Raw genomic sequence first — 12791 nt, 5'->3', positions numbered from 1 at the left:
ATAGAACTAACTAACCTAATTAAATTCTAAAACTTAATCAAGTTCTAAAAACCTAATTATTCTTAAAATTCTAATTAACATCTAATAAAATTCTAAATCACCTAAAAACAATACTCTAATTAACCTCTAATTATAATCCTAATATTCTAATACTAAAATTCTAAATCTAATTAATCCAAGATCCTAATTATTCCTAAAATCCTAATTAACCTAATCAAGCGGAATATCATAATGATTATTCCTAATTCTAAAACCTTAATAAGCTAATTAACATGAATTAATTAAATAATCATAGGGTGCAAACCTGGAATTGGTGGTGTGGTGAGCTAACTGCTTGGGCTTGAAGCCCGAGCCAATGCAACGTTGAGGGAGGTGTCCATGAAAAACCGTTTCGGCCTTCAGCCTGAATTAAACCAAGGGAATGCATAGTAACAAGTCCAAATACGATGCTGCAAATGAGTCCATGCTTCCATTGCTCAAACACGCATTTCGGCATCCAAAGCTTCAACGGAGTCCAGGCACCAGAGCGAATCTGGAATCGTCCACGCCATGATCCTGTTCGCATCCTCTGTCGTCCTTGTTCTTACTTCAGAATGCTTAAATGGAAGCCAAGAACTTCATACGAAAATCCAAACTCGCGACTTCAAGAACCTTACGTTGATTACAGAGACCAGAAGCAGAAGAAAACTTACCGGAAATCGCGATGCAGCTGAAACAGCCACAAACAAAGCCGAAGAAATTTTGAACCACGACGAACGCTTCTCATTCCTGCATCTTCATTATCATCAATGGCGTTTGTATCCTGCTTCAGTTTGAGCAAGAGGAGAAAATCGATTTCAACAACGATGCGTTCACATTCTTCATCTTTCATTCGAAGCTCCAGAGGTTCGCCGATTTGCAGGTCCGTGGCGTTCACCAACCGCGCGGTCTTCATTGTTCGCCTCCATTCAAAGCTCCCAAGACTCGATGCTTCAGCTCATGCTACCACCATCTGCGCATAAACAGAAGAAGAAAAACGAAGACTTTTGAAAGCGAATTGAAAAATCACCGGATTCGAAGTTTCAATCACGAATAGGTATGAACTGATTCTGGAATCACTTCCATTCTTTTTCTTCTGTACGAATTGTGTATGAATTTGATGGAGCGTTTTGTGGATCTGGAGTGAATTATTGATGCGTTTTATGCTATATATAAAGATGAATGGAGAAACTTTCTGCTGATTTCATGCTCTCTCTGTTTTGAAGCGCGAATAGAAAGCTAGTGTGAAAAAAAGTGAATTCTCAACCCCCATTCTGAAGTTGTTAGTGAATATATATAGGATTAAAAAATTCTGTTAGAAATTTACATGCAATTCAATTTCAAATGTAGTATTCTATTGTAAATGAGATGGTTAGTTGGAATCAAATTCAAATGAAATGCCAGATCCAATTCATCCTCTTTTGAAATGTACATTCTGTTAGTTATATTAATGGAAATTCGGTTATAGGAGTTAGTTGTTTAGTTAGCAGGGTTTGAATGCAGTTAGGTTAGTTTGAATTGAAACTCTATTGGAAGTTATCAGTTAGCTGAGAATTCTATTAGTGTGAGAATTAGTCATTGAATTCGTTAACTGAAAATATGATGAAATCCATTCTGCTAGTGTAGTTTGGTTAGGGATGTTAGTTGGGAAATTATTTTGAAATTTACTGTGAAATATAGATTTAAACTCAGTTCTGTTTGTAAAAATGCAGCAGTTATAGGAGTGCATTTGATGTGTTTTTTCTGTTCAATTATGCAGGGTATTGAAATCCTTTTTGCTGTCAAAATAATATGTAGGATGCTTATGGTATGAAAATATATGTTGAATGTTGTATATGGAAAGGCATGTGCTGCAGGTATTATGCTCAGAAGTGAATCAGGTTGACCTTCATGTCAAGGTTTGCCCGAAGAAAAGAAATGGCTGCCATAATGCTCAGTAGAAACTTGGGTTCAACATGATTTCTTGATGAAATGGGGCTGACTTATTAATGGCATTTAAGGTTGATGTTGTTTTGGTTAGGACTTGAATTTTCAATTAGTAATGACTTGAAAATATTGGCTTGATGTTGGAATGTTTTCGAATTGATGCATATGCCATGACTTGGAATGAACGTGGATCTTAAAATATGGTTTTCTTGGTTTCGTAGGTAATTCCATGGAAGAGGAAATAGCTTGGCCTTGAAGGAAAATGACATGAAGCATGGAGGGCATGATCATGAAGATGGATCTTAATGATTGAAAGCCAAGACTAGAATCACATGTTATTTTGTACTTGTTTGGATTTACCTTTGTAATTTGCTTAACATGTAAACTTATGCACTTAAAATGGGAACTTTAGAAATTGTACGGAGATTTATGAAATGGTATTAAATAAATTTCACATTTTATGGAGAATGTATTGATAGTTTTGTGCATAAAGAATCATGAAAGTTTGTAATGAGTTGGTTCTTGAATGGTTGAGTTTGGATTGGATGAATCAAACATGAAAAAAGAATACTATGTCATGCCCTTGGATTAAATGGTTATGAAGTTGAACATTGGCTAAACCAAAATGGCTTGAAAACAATGCAAATGGTCAATGGTGCATTAGTCAAATCGACCCTTTAATGGATGGTTGACTTTGGTCAACTTGTTTGACCAAAAAGTCAATAGTTGACCAAAGTCAACTGTGGGTTTTTGAAATTATACATGTGTAAACAAGACATGGTTTATGGCACAATGATTAATGTTCAATATTAGGAATCAATGAATGAATAAAGATGGAACCAGACTTGGATAAGCCAATCATCTCTAATCATCTGAATCACATGAATATAGTGAATTAGGACACATGGATGAATTAGGGATCAAATACCCATAATATCCTCATGAAATACAAACAAATGGATCAAGAGGTCAATGATATATTGTAATCATAAGTTAGGAATCAAGGATCAATGAGCCTATGCAATTGAAAACATCAAGAGACCTAAGTCAATGGCCTAAGGAATGTTGACTAGGATGTATATATAGAGGCTTGAACCAAACCATGAATCAGATGAAACCTCCACCATGTAGGTGCATACGTGCGTTTTTGACGCCATGAGATTTAGCATGTAGAATGATTCTTTCGACAAATGACGTTATGGAATTAACAGTTTAGTTGATAAGTGTTGTTCGACACTTCGACAAAATGATGGTTCGACATTTCGACAAGATGTTTGCAGATGGAAAGACGTCTTTGACAGGCATGGATGATGTTACAGTATTTCGACAATTCGACAAAGTCTGGAGAGAGACGTCATTTCGACATAAAGGGAAATTTTAAATTCAAAAGAGTTGTGACGTTTGGCAGAAGACGCGTGGAAGCATCTGGCGAAAGGAAGAAAGCCAAGTCTCACAGTTTTAGGATTTGTTCGTTAGTAACAGTTATTTTGTTTGTATATAAATAGGATAGTTGTTATCAGAAAAAGTGTGTGAAAACTTGTACAATATTTCTGCAAATACTCAAAGTACTCGTGTGAGAGAAAAGAGTCATATATGGAACATGTACGTGTAAATAAACACCAATTCTTTCAAAGTTTTATTTTATAAAATTCAAAGTTCTTTACCAATTTTCCTTTACATTTACCAGTCATTTATCTTTCTGCATTTCCTTTTCGACACTTTATACTTTGTCAGTCATATTCCGCCATTTTATCTTAATCTTGTTAAGTTTACTTTTATTTAAGCATTTGTTATCAATATCTTTCGACATGAAAGACTTAGTGAATATAATGAAAGATACAAAAGTTGTTCTAGAGATTTACAAAGTTATTTAGATTTGCACATGTCCTATGATTTGTGTGGTTGATCCTGCAAGTAACCCAATTCGACAAGTATTGGAAAACCAGAGGTTGTTCGCCAAATTCAACTGCGAACAAATTGGCACGCCCAGTGGGACAGTGCAGAAATCTAAAACTTAGATAAGCGTTAGTCAAGGTTTTTCTCTTCGTTGCATGAGACTAAGAAGCGGTAAATTAGCCGTATCTGACGTAGAAAGACCTAAGAGAACAAGAGTAAGAAAAATGGCGAGTCATCCAAATATTCCAAATAATCCCAATCCAAGTGAAGCCATCCCAGTATCCAACCCTATCCCTTCGACAGGAGGAAATGTGGGATCAGTCCCTATGTCAGAGGCTGTGCCTTCGTCAACAGGGTCAATACCGGCGGTTTCAATTTCGCAAAATGCGCCTAAATCGTCCATTAGGGCGCAACAAATGCTTGTTGGGACGCCTCCTCCTATGGGAAACACTTCTAGGCCTTTTGTGACAAATTTCACCATGCCTCCGCCTGGTAGGGAACAACCATTTGGAATGCCAACTTCGGTAATGGAAAATTTACACAATTCTCCGGTAGTGTATTCTGATTCTATGGCCAATATGTCTTCACCTTTACAAGGGTCGGGATATGGCGGAAATATGAATAGACTAAACCAACAACCACTTTACATGCAAGCGATAACGAATAACTCTGCGCAAGTAATTAGGCAACAAATGGACGAGAGCAATCATGATATGGTCCAAGTGTTGACGCAACAATTGAGGGCGGTGTTTAACCCTCTAATACAAAACACCACCCAAACAAACCAATTGTTGGCAGCACAAATGACGTGCATTGCTGACTTTTTTGGGGTCCCTCAAACTCGACACAAAGAACAAGTGGTTCAGAACCCAGCGGTAGCGGTCCAGGAAGAGCCTACGATAAACCAAATACCGTTAGACAATCCTCAGACAAACGTCAGAAACCAAGAGGATGTGGTCGAACAGCCTCGTGTCGAAATCCCTGTTCCACAAGAGCCTAGAAGGATAGTAATCCATAGAGGCCAAGACGCGGATGCGGTGTTGCAACAGCGAATCCGGTATAATCACTTGCCTGTCGAAAACAATTTAGCGGTCATGGTCGAAACGATAATGGCACAAAATGGGGTGAACATGGGATTACAAAGGCCCAGTTACGCTTCCCCACTGTCGGAGTATATTCTGCAAGAGGAATTGCCCCCAAGATGGAAAGTTCCTAAGTTCACCAAGTTCTCAGGGGATACTAGTGAGTCTACCATAGAACATATAGCACGTTATCTGATCGAAGTAGGAGAGATAGCCTGTAATGAAAATTTGAAAATAAAATACTTCCCTAGTTCCTTGACGAAAAACGCGTTTACTTGATTTACATCTTTGCCTGCAAACTCAGTGTATACGTGGACCTAATTAGAGAGGTTATTCCATGAACAATTTTACATGGGACAAACCAAAATAAGTCTGAAGGAATTAGCCAATGTTAAGAGAAAACACTCAGAACCAATAGATGATTATTTAAATAGGTTCATATTGCTAAAGGCTAGATGTTTCACTCCGGTGCCAGAACATGAGTTAGTCGAAATGGCCGCAGGGGGACTAGATTATTCTATAAGAAAGAAACTAGACACCCAGTATCTAAGGGATATGGCACAATTAGCAGATAGGGTGAGACAAGTCGAAAGGTTAAGAGACGAAAAATTCAGAGCAAATAAGAACAAAAAAGAAAGGGTGGCCTATGTAGGGGTTTGTCAAAATGATAAATACGACGAAAACGAACCAAGTAACTTCGACGAACAAGAGATTGACTTAGCAGAACTAAAGCAAGGCGCACCTTATTCGTGTAAAGTATTAACTCCGTCGAACGGAAACCCAGTCGAAACCAATGATAAGTTCCCCAAAAGAACTTACACGTTCGACATCACCAAATGTGACGAAATTTTCGATTTGTTGGTTAAAGATGGTCAATTAATAAAACCACCAGGCGCTAAAGAACCGCCTATGGAACAACAGAAAAAGAGAGGTTTTTGTAAATACCATAATTTTTTGGGCCATAAAACGTCTCGTTGTTTCCTTTTCAGGGATCTCGTTCAAAATGTTATCCGTGACGGAAGGCTGAAGTTTGGTGATAAGCCAAAACAACAGATGCGGATTGATTCAAATCCCATGCATCCAGTTGAAGCCCATTAGGCTGAACCATCCATTGTGAACTTGGTGGAGGTTGAAATTGCTCCTGATGGCAATCTCGAAATGGTGGAAGCTGCTGGAGGTTTCGACATAAATATCAACATGGTTGAGATTGCTGATGATCTCGCAAACCAGAACGAAGTTGAAGTTACTGAATGCTTTGGCGACCAGAAAAAGATGGAAACTACTGAAGGTTTCGACAAAAAGGACAGTGACGATACTGCTGAAGATGTTATGGTTCGACAAGAAGAGAATTGGGATTGCTTGGGACAGCCAAGTGGGAAGTACGATTATCTCGTGAAATACAATGCGCCGCCAAGCTCTCATATCGACATCAACACAATCCAACCAACCGGTTGGGGAGATGTACCTTTGAGCAACAATGAAAAAACATTTGAGACAATTGAGAATCTCCCTATTACCAAAAACAAGGTCACTGAAGACCTCACTGTTGAAAACAAGGCTACTGAAGGCCTTGATCCTGATCAAATGAAGACAAGTGATGTCGCAAACTGCGTCAACACTATGGGACCTTTCAGTGAAGAGGTCACAAGAATCAAAGCAGAAGTTGTGAATGGTCCTATGAAGCCTGTGACCAATGGAATCCTGCACAGAATAATGGAGGACCCCAAAAGAAGTTGGAACAAGTGTTGTTGCAAACATAGTCCCGGGAACATGTCTGGTTGTTGCTGCCCAGAAAAGGAGTTTGACCAGATACCAAGAGGTGTCGAAGTCGAAGAAGAAAGACTCATTAAGAAAATGAACGAATTAAGCATTGCTGACGAACGAAATGTTAAATATGGTGGAAGTATCTCAGAGAGACCAAGCTGAAGTGGGTGAAGATCGTCGTCGAAAGGAGTACCAAAGGCTGGCGTACCCTAAAGAAGAGGAAAATCTAGTGGAATTCATCAAGAGGTGCCAAAAAATTAAGACTGAAGTGATGTTATGCCCACGCTGCAGTGCAATCTTCGACAGGAAGGCAGCAACCAATTTGGAAGCAGTGGATAAGGCCAAGAGGAAAGAGAATTGGGGGACAACAAGATATGATCCAAGGAGAAGTGATCATCATCAATGGAGGCATGGAGAAAGACACCATAACACTTACAAACCATCTAAAAAAGCAACTGATGACAAATGGGTTCAACCCATTAGAGATGCCCAAGGGCAGAAAAAATGGAGAAAATTTGAGGTTCAGAGAGGCGCTTCGATGGAAGGCAAGAAGGAAATAGAAAAGCACAAGCCAAGACCATATCCTTCAGAAAACTACAAAGGAAAAAACCCTATGTCAAGATCCCAATGGAGAAGATTCCAGAGGCAGAAGAGGGCAGAAAAAGAGGCTGCAGAAAAGAGCGTGAATGGAAAGACACTGACAGCAAAGATAAAGTAGAATCTAGTAACAATCTTCAGATAGTAAGCAGAAGTGGGTGAAGATCGTCGTCGAAAGGAGTACCAAAGGCTGGCGTACCCTAAAGAAGAGGAAAATCTAGTGGAATTCATCAAGAGGTGCCAAAAAATTAAGACTGAAGTGATGTTATGCCCACGCTGCAGTGCAATCTTCGACAGGAAGGCAGCAACCAATTTGGAAGCAGTGGATAAGGCCAAGAGGAAAGAGAATTGGGGGACAACAAGATATGATCCAAGGAGAAGTGATCATCATCAATGGAGGCATGGAGAAAGACACCATAACACTTACAAACCATCTAAAAAAGCAACTGATGACAAATGGGTTCAACCCATTAGAGATGCCCAAGGGCAGAAAAAATGGAGAAAATTTGAGGTTCAGAGAGGCGCTTCGATGGAAGGCAAGAAGGAAATAGAAAAGCACAAGCCAAGACCATATCCTTCAGAAAACTACAAAGGAAAAAACCCTATGTCAAGATCCCAATGGAGAAGATTCCAGAGGCAGAAGAGGGCAGAAAAAGAGGCTGCAGAAAAGAGCGTGAATGGAAAGACACTGACAGCAAAGATAAAGTAGAATCTAGTAACAATCTTCAGATAGTAAGCAGAAAAGAGACTTCCCACCAGATCAATCATGGCAGCATTGTCGAACCAGTGGCGTCGAAAGAGAAGATTCAAGAAGATGATGAAATAACGGACAACTTCGAATCTGACTCAAAAGCGTCCTTTAATGTAATCTGCAATGTGGTTTATGTCCTCCCTAGAGATTATGATAGAGTCATGGAGGTCGAAGACGAGGAAGATGAAATGGAAGAGGAAACAATGGCACACAGGCCCGTTTGCTACTACGTCATGAACAATGGATGCGTCTAAGAGCAGAATGCTTTCTTCGAAAGGCCGGATGATTCCATGAAAGCACATTTGAAGCCTTTGTTCATAAAAGGAAAGGTGGAGAATGTTGGTGTAAACAAGATACTGGTAGATGGCGGAGCAGCAGTAAATTTGATGCCCCATTTCATGCTAAAGAAGATTGGGAAGGATGATTCAGACGCAAAACCTCACAACATGGTGCTGTCGAACTACGAAGGAAAAGTAGGAACCACTATGGGCGTTATCCAGGTGAATTTGACCGTTGGAACCATAACAAGGCCAACGATGTTCATGGTCATTGCTTCAAGGGCGAATTACAACCTACTACTTGGAAGGGAATGGATTCATGGTGTAGGAGTCGTACCTTCTTCAATGCATCAGCGAATAGCCATTTGGATGCCAGACGGGATTGTCGAAAACATTGAGGCTGATCAAAGCTATTTCATGACAGAAGTAAACAATGTCAACAGTCAAAGCTTCGACAAGAACCTGGCTCACATACCTCCATGCAGCCCAGCCGAATTCGACTTAAAAGCAACAGACAACGTCTACTGCTCCATGTACCTTCATCCTACACATGGTTTTCAGTGGGACAAAGAGGTAATTGGAGAATCTTACATGTGGGGAACTACTCATATAGCGCCAACAGGATGGGGAAGCGAATTTGACGATGACAAGTAAAGAATCAGCGCTCGAAAGAATTACAACTTACATAGCCGAAAACAAACTCAAAGAGGCCCTTGAGGCTGAAGTAAAATATATGGCTATCAAAGCCAATAAAGAAAATTCCAACGAACAATGTCCCCAAAGAGACGTTGCAGAAGATCATGATAACAACCAAATGGGCGAATGGCAACACCAAAAGCTTGACGCCATTTATGATGACGAACCTCTGGGATTCGAGAAAGATCCAGTGTCAACTAACGAGAAGATGGTGGCGCAGGATCCATTAGAAGAAATAAACTTAGGAATGGGGGCAGAAAATAGACCAACCTACATAAGCGCAAAAATGGACCCCCAGTTTAAGGTCGAAATAGTCCAGTTGCTGAAAGAGTTCAAAGACTGTTTCGCATGGGATTATGACGAGATGCCTGGCCTAGACAGAAGTTTGGTCGAACTGCAGCTACCAATAATGGAAGGAAAGAAGCCAGTAAAGCAGACTCCACAACGCTTCGCACCAGAAATTCTGTCGAAAATAAAAGAAGAGGTCGAAAGACTTTTAAAATGCAAGTTCATCCGCACAACCAGGTATGTCGAATGGATCGCAAATATTGTTCCTGTAGTTAAGAAAAATGGCAAACTTAGGGTATGCATTGATTTTCGAGACTTAAATTTGGCTACCCCAAATGATGAATATCCCATGCCAGTGGCAGAAATGCTTATAGATTCTGCAGCAGGCCATGAGTATCTAAGTATGCTAGACGGATACTCTGGCTATAATCAATTTTTTATCGCTGAAGAAGATGTTCCTAAAACAACTTTCTGTTGCCCTGGAGCAATAGGAACGTACGAATGGGTAGTAATGCCTTTTGGTTTAAAGAACGCTGGAGCAACCTACCAACGGGCTATGAATTCCATCTTTCATGACTTTATTGAAACTTTCATGCAAGTGTACATTGACGATATTGTGATTAAGTCTGTTTAAGGAAAAAGTCATATAGATCATCTTCGACAATCCTTTGAAAGAATGAGGAAGTTTGGTTTGAAAATGAATCCACTTAAATGTGCTTTTGGTGTGCAGGCGGGTGATTTCTTAGGTTTTGTGGTCCACAAGAAGGGGACCAAAATAAATGAAAACAAAGCCAAAGCCATAATGGAGGCGAAAGCGCCATCAACAAAAAAGGGGTTGCAGTCTCTGCTAGGGAAAATCAACTTTCTCAGAAGATTTATCTCCAACCTTAGTGGAAAAACGCAAGCTTTCTCTCCTCTACTTCGACTAAAGAAGGAAGACTTTGCATGGGGGCAAGAACAACAAGTTGCCTTTGAAAAAATCAAGGAATACCTGGCTAGTCCTCCAATTCTAATGTCTCCTTGCAGAAAAAGAAGTATGAGATTGTACATTTCGGCATCAGACAAAACATTAGGAAGTATGCTATGTCAAGAAGATGGGAATGGCGTCAAAAGGGCCATATATTATCTCAGTAGAATCCTGAATGATGTTGAAACTAGATATAGTATTATAGAAAAACTATGTTTATGTGTATATTTTTCTTGTATGAAGTTAAAGCATTATATAAAGCCTGTTGATGTATACATTTCCTCCCATTTCGACGTAATAAAATATATGTTATCTAAATCTATTTTACATAGTCGAATTGGAAAATGGGCTTTAGCATTAACAGAATATTCCTTGAAATATTTGCCTTTAAAGGCTGTGAAAGGACAAGTGGTTGCTGATTTTATAGCTGACCACTCTATAGATGAGAATGTAGAGTATGTCGAATTAGAACCATGGAAATTGTATTTCGACGGTTCCAGTCATAAGAATGGAACTGGTGTTGGGATGTTGATTATTTCTCCAAACAAAATTCCAACAAAATTCAAGTACAAAGTGGAAAGTCTGTGTTCAAATAATGAAGCAGAATATGAAGCTTTGATTGCTGGACTTGAAATCTTGTTGAAATTGGGGGCAACAAGAGTCGAAATAATGGGCGACTCTGAACTGGTGATAAAGCAGTTGACTAAAGAGTATAAATGTGTGAAAGAAAATTTAATCATGTACTTTGTAATAGCCAATAGACTTCTCAAGGAATTCGACAATGTGGCCTTCAGGCACATTCCCAGGGTGGAGAATCAAGAGGCAAATGATCTTGCTCAACTGGCGTCTGGATACAAAGTGTCGAAGGAAAAGTTAGAAGAGGATATTGAAGTCAGAGGAAGAGTCGTATCCACCAAGTTGTCCCCATCATATTTGGAGTCAATAAGAATAGGATACGGTGACGAAGAAAATTTTGAGATATTCAACATAGATGATTCAGGAATTGTAGACTGGAGAAAGCCTATCAAGAATTATCTACAAGACCCAAATCAGAAAGCAGAAAGAAAGATAAAATACAGAGCTTTAAGTTATGTACTTTTTGGAAATGAATTGTTCAAAAAGACTGTAGAAGGAGTCTTGTTGAAATGCTTAGGTGAAGATGAAGCTTACGTAGCATTGTCGAATGTGCACAGCGGAGCGTGTGGTGCACACCAAGCAGGTCACAAAATGAAGTGGTTATTATTTCGACAGGGAATGTATTGGCCAACAATGCTGAAGGACTGTGTCGAATTTGCAAAAGGATGTCAGGAATGTCAAGTACATGCAGGCATACCCCATGTTCCTGCAAGTGAGTTGCATTCAATTATAAAGCCTTGGCCATTTAGAGGTTGGGCTTTAGACTTGATTGGTGAAATTCGACCAGCCTCTTCAAAAGGGCAAAAGTACATTTTGGTTGGGATAGACTATTTCACTAAGTGGATTGAAGCTATACCATTGGTAAATGTGGATCAAGAAGCAATTATAGATTTTATCCAAAAGTACATAATTTACAGATTTGGGATACCTGAAACAATAACAACAAATCAAGGATCTGTGTTCACTGGTAAAAATATGCAAAAATTTGCACAAGAAACAGGGTTTAAACTCCTTACTTCGACACCTTACTATGCTCAAGCCAACGGGCAGGTTGAAGCAGCCAACAAGGTAGTGATAAACTTGATCAAGAAGCATGTAGGGAAAAAACCTAGAAACTGGCATAAAACTTTAGATCAAGTTTTGTGGGCTTGTCGAACGTCTCCAAAAGAAGCAACAAATTCGACTCCATTCAAGTTGACCTATGGACATGATGCAGTTTTACCAGTCAAAATATATTTGCAGTCAGTTAGAGTGCAAAGGCATCATGAAATCCCATCAGATATATATTGGAGTATGATGATGGACGAATTAGTTGATCTAGACGAAGAAAGGCTGCGCGCGCTAGATTTAATAAAGAGACAAAAAGAAAGAGTCGAAAAGTTTTACAATAAGAAAGTAAAATTCAAGACCTTCTTAATTGGTGATCTTGTTTGGAAAGTAATCCTTCCTATGGATCGAAAATATAAGTTAATGGGAAAATGGTCTCCTAAATTGGAAGGACCTTTCCAGAGTTTTTCAAATGGCGCGTATGAGATTGAAGAAATAGGAAAAGATGAGAGAATCCTAAAGATAAATGGCAAGTATTTGAAAAAATATAAGCCAATATTGCAAGAAGTAAAAATAACAGTAGAATAATTGTAAACATAATTGTGATAGCCTTGCCAAATAAAAATGGCACTGAAGTTATTACAAAGAAAGCCTCAAAGGGATGAAAATTGTTAAATTAATTCGACTACAAATTGATACTGGCAAAAGTTTCCTTCAACGTGGTGAATTTCTTCCTCTAAAACTGGAGTCGATGATCACAAAGACTTTGGTGAGTAGAGAGAGTCTCAATCTCTTGACTAAGTTGCTGGGCCTTTTCTGCATGTCGAATACCCACCTTCAGTTCG

The 12791-nt window shown here is 39.2% G+C and overlaps 1 long non-coding RNA gene across 1 annotated transcript; it reads left to right on the top strand.

Annotated features, from left to right (window-relative positions):
- The first annotated feature begins 362 nt into the window (after nt 1-362).
- LOC127120954 (uncharacterized) lies at nt 363-2412 on the top strand. The gene is made up of 3 exons (XR_007803280.1): nt 363-1075; nt 1778-2018; nt 2166-2412. It is a non-coding gene; the product is annotated as an uncharacterized LOC127120954 (long non-coding RNA).
- The last annotated feature ends 10379 nt before the right edge of the window (nt 2413-12791 follow it).

This window comes from Lathyrus oleraceus, chromosome 2 (genome assembly GCF_024323335.1).
Source record: "Lathyrus oleraceus cultivar Zhongwan6 chromosome 2, CAAS_Psat_ZW6_1.0, whole genome shotgun sequence".
Lineage (NCBI taxonomy): Eukaryota > Viridiplantae > Streptophyta > Magnoliopsida > Fabales > Fabaceae > Lathyrus > Lathyrus oleraceus.
Note: the sequence above shows the minus strand (reverse complement) of the source record. Positions and strands in the feature narration are given on the sequence as shown.